Source organism: Bubalus kerabau, chromosome 1, assembly GCF_029407905.1.
Source record: "Bubalus kerabau isolate K-KA32 ecotype Philippines breed swamp buffalo chromosome 1, PCC_UOA_SB_1v2, whole genome shotgun sequence".
Classification (NCBI taxonomy): Eukaryota; Metazoa; Chordata; class Mammalia; order Artiodactyla; family Bovidae; genus Bubalus; species Bubalus kerabau.
Genome location: NC_073624.1, coordinates 191,328,731 through 191,343,009, shown reverse-complemented (window position 1 = coordinate 191,343,009; position 14,279 = coordinate 191,328,731). Strand labels below are relative to the sequence as shown.

Here is a 14,279-nt window from a genome sequence, read left to right as displayed (position 1 = left end):
ACAAAACTATAGGGACAAAAATCAGATGAATGGTTGGTTGTCAGGAACTGGAGTGGAGGAGGGGAGAACCACAACAGAAGAGTTACAAGGGAATTTTCTGATGTGACAAGAATGGTCTGTACCTCTATTGTGGTGGTAATTGTATGACTATATATCTGATGCAAAGAAATGACTCATCGGAAAAGACACTGATGTTGGGAGGGATTGAAGGCGGGAGGAGAAGGGGACGACTGCCGGGAACCAGCCCCAGCTGATCCAGGGTATTCGAAGGAGAAACGGCGTAGGCGAGGGTCAGGAAACAACTGCTTAATTATACTTTAATTAAGGATACAAAGAGTAATAGAATAAGGATAGCTCAGTGAGGAAATTCAGTGGAGAAAAGCGGCTGAAATAAGGATAGCTCAGTAGGAAAATTCAGTGGAGAAAAGAGGCTGAATAAAATTCCAAAGCAGGGTATTAACGTCACCTACGAAGGCCGCAGGCGTCCTCCCGTTCTCCCGAAGGAGAGGAGACACTAAGGCCTCCCCGGTCGGATCTTAGAAGCCCAGGCAAAATTAGTAGGCTTGACGAGCTTCCCCGCCTCAGAGGAAAGATTCAGCCGGAAGGTGAAAGAAAAGAACGACATGGGGAGACCAAATTTCGGTGAACAAAAAAAAGGGGCGTACTTTATTTTCCAAAATAGTTTTATACCTTAAGTTGTGCATAAACGATAATGGGGGAAGGGGTGGAGTCATGCAAGGACAGCAGTTCCTGGTTCTAATTGAAGCCAGGCTTTCAAACTTATCATATGCAAAAGTTCAGGTGATTTACATCATCTTCTGGCCCAGAGGCCTGTTAACATTTTAAGAAACTTATTTTTCTCTAAAGGTGATTATTCCAAAGTCAGGCACCAGCCTCCAAAAAAGCATTGGACAAAGCTGCATTTTACATTTCTATACGCCCATTATATCAATCAATACACTGCCAAGGACACAGTAGGTAAGGAGTATGGAGACTTAGCAGCAAACATTGGCTCAACAAGTGAAAAAACCCTTCACCAATACAATTTCTAATCAATCTTTTAACTACTCAAAGGAATCTGTGTTTAGGCAGTTTAGAACATCTCCTGCCTCTCACAGTTGGGAGGCTCTGAACAATCACATGTGGCCGGAAAAACCTCTTCAGGCAGGCTAGAGGATTTCCAAAGGAGTTTGTAGGTTGAAACACTGTCACACCCAGGAATTATTAACTGGAGCTGTAAGCTAACTCTCTTTTCAGAGAGAGGTAGTGGGGGACAGCCCCCCGTAAAGTCAGAGGTGTAGGTGAAAGCACAAAGCAGAAAGTAGGCAGACTCTGGTTTTCGGGGTAGATGCTCGAGAATTTCCAGGGGGACTCCTGAGGCTCGATCCCGCCTTTGCGTATGCCGAGCCTCCTTCCTCATGACCTTTGCCACGGGCGGAGTGCCTCACGCTGGCCCCCGGCAGTGATAGAATTCTAGTTGAGCTATTCCAGATCCTCACTCAATATGCAATATGCCGGCTCCCGGCAGACGACAGAGGATGAGATGGCTGGATGGCATCGCTGACTCAATAGACCTGAGTTTGAGTGAACCCCAGGAGTTGGTGATGGACAGGGAAGCTTGGCGTGCTGCAGTCCATGGGGTCACAAAGAGTCGGACATGACTGAGCAACTGAACTGAACTGAACCAAACATTTGTCAAACCTAAAAAAAAAAAAAAAAAAAACCTAAAAAAGAGAATTTTAATACACGTTAATTATATCTCAATAAGTGTGTTATTTGCTCAGTCATGTCCAACACTGTGCAACCCCATGAACTGTAGCCTGCCAGGATCCTCTGTCCATGGAATTCTCTAGGCAAGAATACTGAAGTGGGTTGCCATGTCCTTCTCCAGGGGATTTTCCCAACCCAGGGATTGAACCCAGGTTGACTTCCCTGGTGGTTCAGACGGTAAAGCATCTGTCTACAATGCAGGAGACCCGGGCTCAAGCCCTGGGTTGGGAAGATCCCCTGGAGAAGGACATGGCAATCCACTCCAGCACTATCGCCTGGAAAATCCCATGGACAGAGGAGCCTGGTAGGCTACAGTCTATGGGGTCACAAAGAGTGGGACACGACTGAGCGACTTCACTTTCTGCATTACAGGCATATTCTTTACCATCTGAACCACCTGGGAAGCCCATATTGCAATAAAACATGCCTTAAAAAAGAATATTTCACAGACAATTGCAATGCACTGATCTAAAGATTTCAAAATCTCTATCTCCAGCCCCAGTTATCTGCCTGAGAACTTCCACCTGAACCTCAAGGTAGCTCAAACTTAGTAAGTACAGCTAAACTTCCTTATTTATTCCACCATGCCTACTCTTCCCTCTTGTATTCCTTACCTCGGTTAATGGCACTACCATCACCCATATCCCAGTCTCCCAACAGAGAAGATTCAGCCGCAACTCATCTTCCTTCACATTTCATATTCAAACACTGAATCCTTTTCTCCCACATATATAGCACCTCCTTTCCCATCCTTCTGTTACTGTTATGACCTACTTTCTCTAACCTGTAATAAATTTAATAGCGCCTTCACTGGTATCTGCTTCCAGACTCTCCCCATTCTGTCCCATCTGTCACAATGCCATCTGAGATAGCATCCTAAAACACAAAGCTTATTACAGTATACGCAACACCAGTTCCTAGCTACATAGTATACACAGAACTCTGCTTATACTGTGGGCTCCAGAAGGCTCCCCCAACTTCTCATTTCCTGTCATTCCCTTACATGCATATCCTGAAACTCAATAATCACTAAATTTGCTATAGTCTTTCCTTAGGCTATGCCTATGAGCATATATAGCTTTTCCATAGGCTATGCCTATGCCTATGAGCTATAGGACTTCCCTACAGCTCAGATGGTAAAGAATTTGCCTGCAATGCAGGAGATCCGGGTTCGACCCCTGGGTCAGGAAGATCCCCTAGAGAAGGAAATGGCAATCCACTCCAGTACTCTTGCCTGGAAAATCCCATGGACAGAGGAGTCTGGCAGGCCACAGTCCATGGGGTCACAAAGAGTCAGACACAACCAAGTGACTAACACACATGAGCATACCTACACCTCCCTTACTTCACTCAACCTGAAAATCCAGGGTATCTTAAATTTAGGATGAAGCTCAATGCTATCTCCTCTAACAAAAACAGATGTAACCACTAAACTAAACCACTAAACAAAGGTAACGTTCCCTTATGCAGCCTCAGAATTATTTACATAGCTATATCAGAGCACATTATAGTCATCTGATTATCACTTACTGGGCATTGTGGGATTATGAAAATACAAAGATGGATGAAACAAAATCCCTGCTCAGATCTCAGCTTTAACTACCTATTCAAGTATTCCTTTGGCAGCTTGAAAAGGCTTACACATCTCTTTTGTTTTCAGGATTGTAAATGAAACTCATATGGAGATAGTTGTCAAAACGTTAAGTTGGTGGTATAATAACGTGTTCTGAATATTAACTCAAATATTGAGAACAATTAGTGGATCTAGTAAGTGCTGTAATTTTGAAATAATGAGCATAAAGAATTTTTCTCAAATATCTGCATCAACTGTAGTATGTTAAAACTATCTGATTCCTCTTGGTGATCAAAAGTTATAGGAACTACTAATACTATTGAGGTTTGTTGCCTACATTTTAACTGAAGAAATTGCTAAATTGTGGTTAGAGTTAGTAAAAGTAAATATGTCATTTTCCCCCCTCTATCCAAGTTCCTTTTGCACAGTGAACCACAGATCCTTTGTGGGTGTGTAAACTTGATATTAAAGACTCCTCCTTTGGGAGCTCTTAGTTTAGACTTAGCAGCAGCAGCAGTTTAGGCTGTTAGACTCATCTATAAGCCTTTCCAAGCTGCCAAAGGAATACTTGGTAGGAAACATGATTAAGAATCCCTGCCTTAGAGAATCTCATTGTTTTTCTTAGGCTCTTCACTGAATCTGGCATTTAAAAACAGGTGAAGGTGAAGTCGCTTAGTCGTGTCCAACTCTTTGCAACCCCATGGACTGTAGCCTACCAGGCTTCTCCGTTTATGGGATTCTCCAGGCAAGAATACTGGAGTGGGTTGCCATTTCCTTCTCCAGGAGATCTTCCTGACCCAGGAACTGAACCCAGGTCTTCCGCATTGTAGGCAAACGCTTTAACGTCTGAGCCACCAGGGAAGTCTAAAAAGTTTAAAAACAAAACAAAACCAAAAAAAAAAAAGTGCACAAAAGGTGCTTACCAAATAAATGAACCAATATATGTTTGAAGTCAATTTTTTAGTTCCTTTGCATTTGTAAAACAAAGTCATGATGGTCTTTATTTTATGAATAATATAAAAACAGGTTATCAGATACAACATCTTCAGTTACTTCTTAAAAAAGCTACACTGAACAAGTTTTGAGTGATACATTTTTAAGAGCTCTAACTTCGTCAACTTTGAAAGTGACACATGTGATGTCTTTTCATACTTTTCCACTATGTAAGATTTTGGAAAATTCATTCGCACTCTTTCTTACTGTGAAGAAGTAATGAGGCCAACTAACAAAGGTGACTCCCAGCATAGGTCTGCATGTTGAAGGAGGTAAGCAAGGTCAGATGATAAATAAATTCCAAGCAAAGAATAAATGCAAAATTAAAATTATATAGTGATATGATTTTTAAACAGCCACAAATTCTTACAACTCTAGAATATTTAAATATACCTGAAATATTTTAAGAAATACAGTCATCAGATTTGTGATTCCTCCCAGCAAAAACTCTTTTCTGGAGAGAAAGTAGGGTCTGAGAACCATCTACAGCCAGACAAGTAATCATGTTTTCTCACGATCTCTCTCCCAATTAACTACTAAGGATCATTAAGTATCTTCTATTAATTTATACCTTGTTATAAAATTATAAAACTTTTACAAATATCATCTAAACAAATAAGTACATTTAAATATGCTATATATTGTTTCTGTATTAAAGTATATAGGAATGGACTGGACTCAAGCAAGTTGCCAGTTTCTCAGAAGTTCCTAGTTTCATAGAAGTATGTGTACAAGTAAAAATAATTATGACCAAAGAAAGACTCTAATGCATAGTTAAGCTACAGTGGAACATTAGTGTTTGTTTAGTATCTAGTTTCCAGCTCTGAACTACTATAAATAAGATATGAGACTCCAAACAAACCTACGTAATACCAACTGGTACTAGAAGACAACAGGGCTTTTTTTTTCCTGGCAAACAGTTATTTTATTGTGCATGCTATGTTTTCAGAAAGCTGAACAATCTTTCCTCTCAGTTTTTAAAAAAAACACGTAAAACATATCAATATATATTTAACTGAAGAATTTGGCCGTTAGAAAATATAAAATCCCAAGACATTTTTGTATACAACCAAAACAAAACAGTAAGGATAAGGAACAGTTCACTTAAAAAAAAAAAATCTAATAATTTAATGTCGAATCTATGAAATATTTTAAGATAGCATTCTTGATAGTTAATTCTGCTCTGAGTAGAGTTTCATGCTAGTAATTTTAATTTACTCCTTATAATAATAAGTTGGAAAAATTGAATTTAGTACATATATAATAAGTTTTTCTAACTTCTGGCTTCTAAAACATTATCTTCAATTCTAAAAATTTACCTCCTCAGAAATTCATCACATGCTTAAGGAAAAAAGCAGCTGAGATATTACTTAAATTTACTTAAATACATAGCTGAGATATTAAATTTCCCACTCCTATAAAACCATCTGCGGTTGTCAGCAGTTACAAGGAAGAGGGTCAGACTACAGCGGAGCAGCACAAGGGAATTCTTTGAGGCACAGAAATTGTTCTGTGTTGGTGGTGGTAGTTATAATAATCTAGTCATGTATTCGGAATGAAAATAAATACATGTGGAGGTTCTTACCAGCACTATTCACAATTGCCAAGAGATGGAAAAAGCCTAAATGTCCACCAACAAGTGAATGGATAACAATCAGTGGTATATACATACAATGGAATGTTATTCAGCCATAAAAATGAATGATACACGCTATAACATGGATGAACCGTGGATACATTACACAAAGTGAAAGAAGTCAGACGTGAAAAGTCATTGTTATACGATTCTATTAATATGAAATATTCAACACAGATAAATCCACAGAGACAGACAACAGATTGGTAGTTGCCAGTGGCTAAGTGGGAAGGAAAGAAGAAACCACTTAATGGATGAAGTGTTTGCTTCGGAGTTGTGGAAATGTCTGGAACTACTTAGAAATATAGGTGATGGTTGTACAATATGATGAATGTACTAAATGCTACTGAATTGACTTTAAACATGGTTAATTTTATGTCATATGAACTTCACGTCAGTAAATTATATACATATACATGAAGCTTCATACTGAAGCAGAATGGTGATAATGATGGTGTCAATGAAAATGATGACAGTACAGCAGCAGCGATGTGGTACAGCCGGCGGTGCGTCAACAAAACTGAGGAGGACATAGCATCTGCCTTCAACATGCTTACCACTTAAGGTATATGCACAATACCTGAAACAGTTAAACAATCACTTTTAAAATTTTCCATCCCTCTGAAAATACAGCTACAGATTCTCATTTGACCAGCAAGTCTTGTTTAAATGACAAAGCTTAAAAACAGTTTCAGTAAATCTCTGATATCACAGTTACTGACATTTGGCCTTGACAGTTTTGTCAGTTCATGAAACTCATCAAGAACATGAACACATGGCCCTGTCTGGAGACCATTAAGCTGTTGGTGATGGTGGGGAGGGAGACCTTGGTCATCAACGTAAGAAAGAGCAAGTCTGATGGGTAACTAACTGCTTCCCAAATGCCAGAGCTGAGGCATACGTCATCAAGATCACAGGACAGTAAAGCAGAAGGCCATGCCTTCATTCACTCAGCAACTGGCATCTTCTGCACGTCATTTACTGTGCCATCCAATGGGTACACTAAAAAGACTAAAACTCAAACCCTAACCTGCAAAACAACATAGTTCAAATTCAAGCCTCGTGAGAATGTGGGAAAATGGAATTCTCATATATGACTGGTAAAATGAAAATTGGAATCACTTTGGAAAACAGTGTGGTAAAATCCAATAAAGCTAAACGTAACATATCTTATGACCTATAAATTCAGTTCAAAGTACATATTCAACAGAAATGTGGACATATCTTCCCCCAAAAAACTTATACAAAAACATTCATAGCAACATCATTCTTTACAACCCTAAACTGGAAACGATCCAAATATCCGTCAACAAAGTAGCCTGGGTAAATAAATTGTGGCATACTCACACAAAGGGAAGGCTGTACTTTGGCAGTTCTCAACTAGATTCTGCCCCCTCTCCAGGGACGTCCAGCAACATCTAGAGACATTTTAGGTTGTCATTATGGGTGGGGGTGGGGGGTGGGGGGTTGCGGTGGGGGGAGGCTGCTTGCTACTCACATCTTGTGGTTGGAATCGGGGACGCCAGTAAAGTCCTTCAATGCACAGAAGAGCCCCCCCATAACAAAAAAATTATCCCATCCAAATGTCAATAGGGAAATTCTAGCCTACAGGAAAGAGAAGGAACTAGACACTACAAAGAAAAATGCAAACATAACACTGAGCAAAAAAAGAAGCCAGACAAGAAGAGAGTTTGTGAATGGTCCCATTAATATAAAGCTCAATATCAGGCATCCCTGATGTATGAAGTCAGGATAGTAGGGGTTGAAAGGGTCATGAAGAAGATTACAGAAACACAAGCAACATTCTATTTCTTGAACTGGGTACCAGTCACCTAGCAACATGTCTAAATTCATTGAGTTGAATAGTCAAAATGTGGACACTTTTCTTAATTATATTATTCTTCAATAAAAACTTTAAGAAATTCATAGGACTTTATACCACAAAAAGGGAATAACTGCATGTAAATTTTTAAATTAGAAAATTTTCAATGCTTTTCTACTACAAATCAGTTAAAATTCATTATCACATTGGTTAATATTTCTCTGAAAAATTTCTCCTTTGGACTCTGATAATTACAAGTCTTAGCTATGCCACTTACCATTTGTGTTGATCTTGATCAAATTGCGTATTTCACTTTTATATCTTTTTAAAATTACAGAAGCAACAGATCTTACTGCCAGGTGAATATAAAACAACAAACAAGTATAAAATATGAAAAACCCATCCTACCAATCCTTCTCAGACCTAGCCACTCTCAACACTTTTCTGTTTCCATCTAGACTTTTCCCTCAGTCAGTTCTGTGTATGTACAAATAAATACAATAATAGTGCTGAACGTTTAAGTCTAATGCATTTATAAAAGCAACATCACACTGCACACTATCTTGTAACTTTTAAAACTTTAATATATGTGTAAATCTCCACCAGGGAATACAGATTACCATGTTCTATTTAATAGCTACACAGTGTTCCAATATATAACCATAGCTTATTTAATAAATCTAATTATGGCCACAGTAACAAATAGGAAATAACTTCAAATAAAATTTTAATAAACATCGGAATATGCTTACATGATCACTTTTGCACACTGCAGCACTCCAAAATAGTTGTACCCATAAACACTCTCACAATCACAGAACAGGACTTGCTTTACCACTCCGGCTGTAATAATATATCACTGTTTTTAACCTTTATTGGACTGACAGCTTAGTGAATTGGAGATATAATATGTTGATTTGCAATTTTTAATTAATGAGGTTAACCACCATTCAGAATGTTTAAAGGTCATTTTTTTAATGTCGTCATAATTTTCTTGTTTATATCCCTTGTGGAGAAAGGTATAAAATCACATTAAGTTTTACTTTCTTCATGTGCAAACTGAGCTGAAACTACTTATCTCTTAGGATGATTGAGAGGTTAAATGAGAAATATAATCAGTGAGTGATAACTTGGGCTTTACCTCAAACTCATGCTAGAGAGCTTCAAAATGAAGCAAAATAATCACCTGTCCAAAATCCTACCCTAGAAGATTAAGAATTAATTCCAAGTAGGGCAATCTGACCGGAGAAGGCAATGGCACCCCACTCCAGTACTCTTGCCTGGAAAATCCCATGGACAGAGGAGCCTGGTAGGCTGCAGTCCATGGGGTTGCTAGTGTCGCTAGCTCGGACACGACTGACCGACTTCACTTTCACTTTTCACTTTCAGGCACTGGAGAAGGAAATGGCAACCCACTCCAGTGTTCTTCCCTGGAGAATCCCAGGGACGGGGGAGCCTGGTGGGCTGCCGTAAATGGGGTCACACAGAGTCGGACATGACTGAAGCGACTTAGCAGCAGCAGCAGCAGCAGGGCAATCTGAAAGTTTTAAAGATCACAGGTGATTCTAATGTATACATCACCTTGAGAATCTAATTTGCTGATGAGCAAATTAGAAAATGAAAGTCACTCCTTTTCTTACATGCTACCTATGTGTTCTCTTTTAGATATACACAGAATCCCCGCCACTGGATTCAACCTTTCTTGAGAGTTGGAAATTCTACTAAAAGCAGTCTCTTACTGCTTTTCACTCCCTAGACCACTAAAACAAAATGAAAATATCTTCAGTTTTTATGTACAGCTAAGACTAAATCCCAAAGTAAACATTCTTATTTAGTAAACACATTATGTAAATGGGCATTGTGCTTTGGTTGATTATCAGAATAAAATTTCATAATTTACTGTACTACATACATGTTTCAAAAACATGCATTATCTTATACTATATTATTGCAAGTGTACAATGGATGGCATTTATTATTGTTTACTGGGAAATTCCTCCTGAATCAGAATAGATCAGCACAAAGAAAGACATGTTAACACATGGTAATTAAGCAAAAATCAAAAGATAGCTTCTCCACAGATGGTACTGGATAAGCTAGATATTTGTGTGGAAAATATTAAGCTCAGCCTATATGTAAAAATTAACTAAAAATGTGCTGTAGACCTAAACATAAAATCTCAAAAACTGTAAAATTTATAAAATTTATAAAAACTATAAAAGAAAACAAGAGAAAAATCTTCTTGGCCTTAAGGAAGGACAAAATTGCTGAAAACACATACACACACAAATATATATATATATAAAATCTTTAAAATATAATAAACTAGACACTTCATCAAATAAGACTTCTGACCTTTGAAAGTAGATACCATTAAAAGAAGAGATGCAAACCAGAGATAGGAGAAAATAAGCTAACAAAGAATTCTTATCCAAATAACGAAGTCTATAATACATAAGAAGCACTCCAATTTTTAAAAGGACAAAGTAGTTAGAGACTTTACAGAAGAATGCATACAACTAGACAATAAACACCAAAATCTTTGCTCAACATTACCAAGCATGAAGGAAAGGCAAATTAAACTACAAGATGCCACTACACACACCCACAAGTATTGATAATAACTGGAATTATCATACACATTTTCAGTGAAAAAGTAACTGGGGCAACCGCTTTGGAGAACAAATTGGTGGTTTCTTATTAAGTTAAATACACATTTGCTTAAAAACCAGCAGTTCCACTCCTTGGTATCTATCCAACAGAAGTAAAAATATTCTCATACAGAGTTATACATGAATGTTCATAGCAGCTTTCTACATAATACCTCCTCAAGCCAGAAGTAATCCAAATATTCATCTACTGGTATATCAATAAACAAATGTTAGCATATTGATAAAATGAGATACTGGAATATGATAAGAGAATAAAAAGCAATGAGCTATTGAAATAAGCAGAAACGTGGATGAATCTCAGAAACATTCTGCTGAGTGAAAGAAACCAGATATGAAAAAGTATATATGGTAGGATTTCATTTACATGAAATTTTAAGATATCCAAAATTAATCTGCAGTGACAGAAAGCAGATTACAAACTGTCTGCTGGCAGGGTAAGCAGGGGTTGGTTACTGACTACAGAAGATACAAGGGAACCTTGACAGTTATACAAAGCTCTACATCTTGATTGTAGTGCTTGTAAACACAGATGTATACATCTGTTCAAACTCATAAAACTATACTGGCTTTAAAATGAACAAAGGATTTGTTTTAATGGAGTATGGTAAGACACAGACATGGAAATAACTGCCATGAAGGAAGAAATTTATACTCACAATTCCCTAGAATTAGGAAGAATGCCACACCACACCTGGCCAACATGGGTGGGTAAGGAGGCAGAAGGAAAGACAGAAAAAAGTGGCAAGAACTTTTATTGTGTTTTCACTGGAAAGAATGGCAAAGTAAACAAGCTAAGCAGATTTAGGATTGGCTAGTTTGAGTAATTTCAGTGGTCTCCACAGTACAGAAACTGTCCCCAGTTGGCTGGTACCTGGCCCTGGGTGATTAGAGCAGGGAGACAGTGGCCCAGGAGTGTAAGAACTCAATAAAGGAGGTGGTTGGGGGGTACAACCAAAGCAGGATTGGCTGGTTTGCATGTGAAAGGCACACTCCTGGAGTTGTCCTTTGCTGTCTCTAAGAATTAGTTAGCCCTGGAAGGGGCAGTTGAAAATTCAACTAACTGAAATAATCTAATAATCAGCACCCTTATGGCAGAAAGTGAAGAGGAACTAAAAAGCCTTTGATGAAAGTGAAAGTGGAGAGTGAAAAAGTTGGCTTAAAGCTCAACATTCAGGAAACGAAGATCATGGCATCTGCTCCCATCACTTCATGGGAAATAGATGGGGAAACAGTGGAAACAGTGGCAGACTTTATTTATTTGGGCTCCAAAATCACTGCAGATGGTGACTGCAGCTATGAAATTAAAAGACGCTTACTCCTTGGAAGGAAAGTTATGACCAACCTAGATAACATATTGAAAAGCAGAGACATTACTTTGCCAACAAAGGTCCATCTAGTCAAGGCTATGGTTTTTCCTGTGGTCATGTATGAATGTGAGAGTTGGACTGTGAAGAAATCTGAGTGCTGAAGAATTGATGCTTTTGAAGTGTGGTGTTGGAGAAGACTCTTGAGAGTCCCTTGGACTGCAAGGAGATCCAACCAGTCCATTCTGAAGGAGATCAGCCCTGGGTGTTCTTTGGAGGGAACGATGCTAAAGCTGAAACTCCAGTACTTTGGCCTCCTCATGTGAAGAGTTGACTCATTGGAAAAGACTCTGATGCTGGGAGGGATTGGGGGCAGGAGGAAAAGGGGACGAGAGAGGATGAGATGGCTGGATGGCATCACCGACTCGATGGATGTGAGTTTGAGTGAACTCCAGGAGATGGTGATGGACAGGGAGGCCTGGGGTGCTGCGATTTATGGGGTTGCAAAGAGTCGGACACAACTGAGCGACTGAACTGAACTGAATAATCAGCATAAACAGACAATAAATCCATTAGGTAAACAGTTGATGGACAACTTCAAAATGGAAGAATGAACCAGGCACATACCACCTGAATCTGTTGATCAAACTTAGCACCACTTAAAGTGGGACAACCAGAGGTTATGTGCTTTGTGATAAAATGCAGTAACAAGTACACATCACATCTATGAAGTAGTCCTAGGGAACAACATAATACAAAAAAACAAAAACACAAAACTCTGCACCTAAATTCAATCAAGTCTCTAGATCTCTCAATTTAAAGAAAATAAGGTGGAGAGAGAAACAAAGAAAAGGACATAGTGAAGATGCAATCAGATCCAAATCAAAGTATACAATATTCTACAGACAAACTGGGCTTCCCTGGTGGCTCAATCGGTAAAGAATCCACCTGCAACATGGGAGACCTAGGTTTGATCCCTGGGTTGGGAAGATCCCCTGGAGGAGAGCATGGCAACCCACTTTAGTATTCTTGCTGGAGAATCCCCATGAACAGAGGAGCCTGGCAGATTACAGTCTATGGGGTCGCAAAGAGTCGGACGCAACTAAGCGACTAAGCACAAAAACAAATTAAAATCCTACTTCAACCTCTAAAAAGACACTTTCAAGACAATCAAAGGAAATTGAACATGGACTGAGTATTAAATACTAAGGAATCATTGCTCATTTCCAGGGTAACAGTAATCTTTTAGAGATTCATACTCAAGTATTCATGAATGAAATGACAGAACGTTTGGAGTTTAAAATATTCCAGCAATAACAAGTAACAGTATTAAGTCCCTTGTGCCTCAGATAGTAAAGTATCTGCCTGCAATGAAGGAGGCCCAGGTTGATATTGTTATTAATAGTCTCTTTACTTTTCCGTTTGGAATTTTTCATAAGAAAAAGTTTCAAAAACTTTTTTAAGAAACCCAAGTTAAACGCTGGTGCAGCACTGGTGTGCTGATATATTAAAATCCCATTCAAATGATGGTAAATGAAGTGTGTGTGCAAATGTGTGTAAATACGCACACACACATATATACACACACACCACACAGATATATACATATATATTTAAGACAAAGAGATATGAAAGGAAAAATTTCAAGGATAAAGAGACTTCAGGATAAATAAAATTGACAAACCATTAGCCAGACTCATCAAGAAACAAAGGGAGAAAAATCAAATCAATAAAATTAGAAATGAAAATGGAGAGATCACAGCAGACAACACAGAAATACAAAGGATCATAAGAGAGTACTATCAACAATTATATGCCAATAAAATGGACACCGTGGAAGAAATGGACAAATTCTTAGAAAAGTACAACTTTCCAAAACTCGATCAGGAAGAAATAGAAAATCTTAAAAGACCCATCACAAGCACGGAAATTGAAACTGTAATCAAAAATCTTCCAGCAAACAAAAGCCCAAGTCCAGACGGCTTCACAGCTGAATTCTACCAAAAATTTAGAGAAGAGCTAACACCTATCCTGCTCAAACTCTTCCAGAAAATTGCAGAGGATGGTAAACTTCCAAACTCATTCTATGAGGCCACCATCACCCTAATACCAAAACCTGACAAAGATCCCACAAAAAAAGAAAACTACAGGCCAATATCACTGATGAACATAGATGCAAAAATCCTTAACAAAATTCTAGCAATCAGAATCCAACAACACATTAAAAAGATCATACACCATGACCAAGTGGGCTTTATCCCAGGGATGCAAGGATTCTTCAATATCCGCAAATCAATCAATGTAATACACCACATTAACAAATTGAAAAATAAAAACCATATGATTATCTCAATAGATGCAGAGAAAGCCTTTGACAAAATTCAACATCCATTTATGATAAAAACTCTCCAGAAAGCAGGAATAGAAGGAACATACCTCAACATAATAAAAGCTATATATGACAAACCCACAGCAAACATCATGCTCAATGGTGAAAAATTGAAAGCAT

The 14,279-nt window shown here is 38.4% G+C and overlaps 1 protein-coding gene across 5 annotated transcripts in view; it reads right to left on the bottom strand.

Moving 5' to 3' along the window:
• FNIP1 (folliculin interacting protein 1) overlaps window positions 1–14,279 on the bottom strand; it is a 127,529-nt gene that overhangs the window by 97,445 nt on the left and 15,805 nt on the right. Inside the window, exons 1-2 of one of the 5 annotated variants that reach the window (XM_055548180.1) lie at window positions 2,385–5,021; window positions 467–1,701 (exon numbers count right to left, since the gene is read on the bottom strand). The exons of 2 other annotated variants lie outside the window; for them this stretch is intronic. The gene's annotated coding sequence lies outside the window, so the exon portion shown is untranslated. Of the gene's footprint in view, window positions 1–466; window positions 1,702–2,384; window positions 5,022–14,279 lie in introns of those variants that run through there. 2 more of the 5 variants (XM_055548172.1, XM_055548183.1) reach the window with 2 other exon arrangements.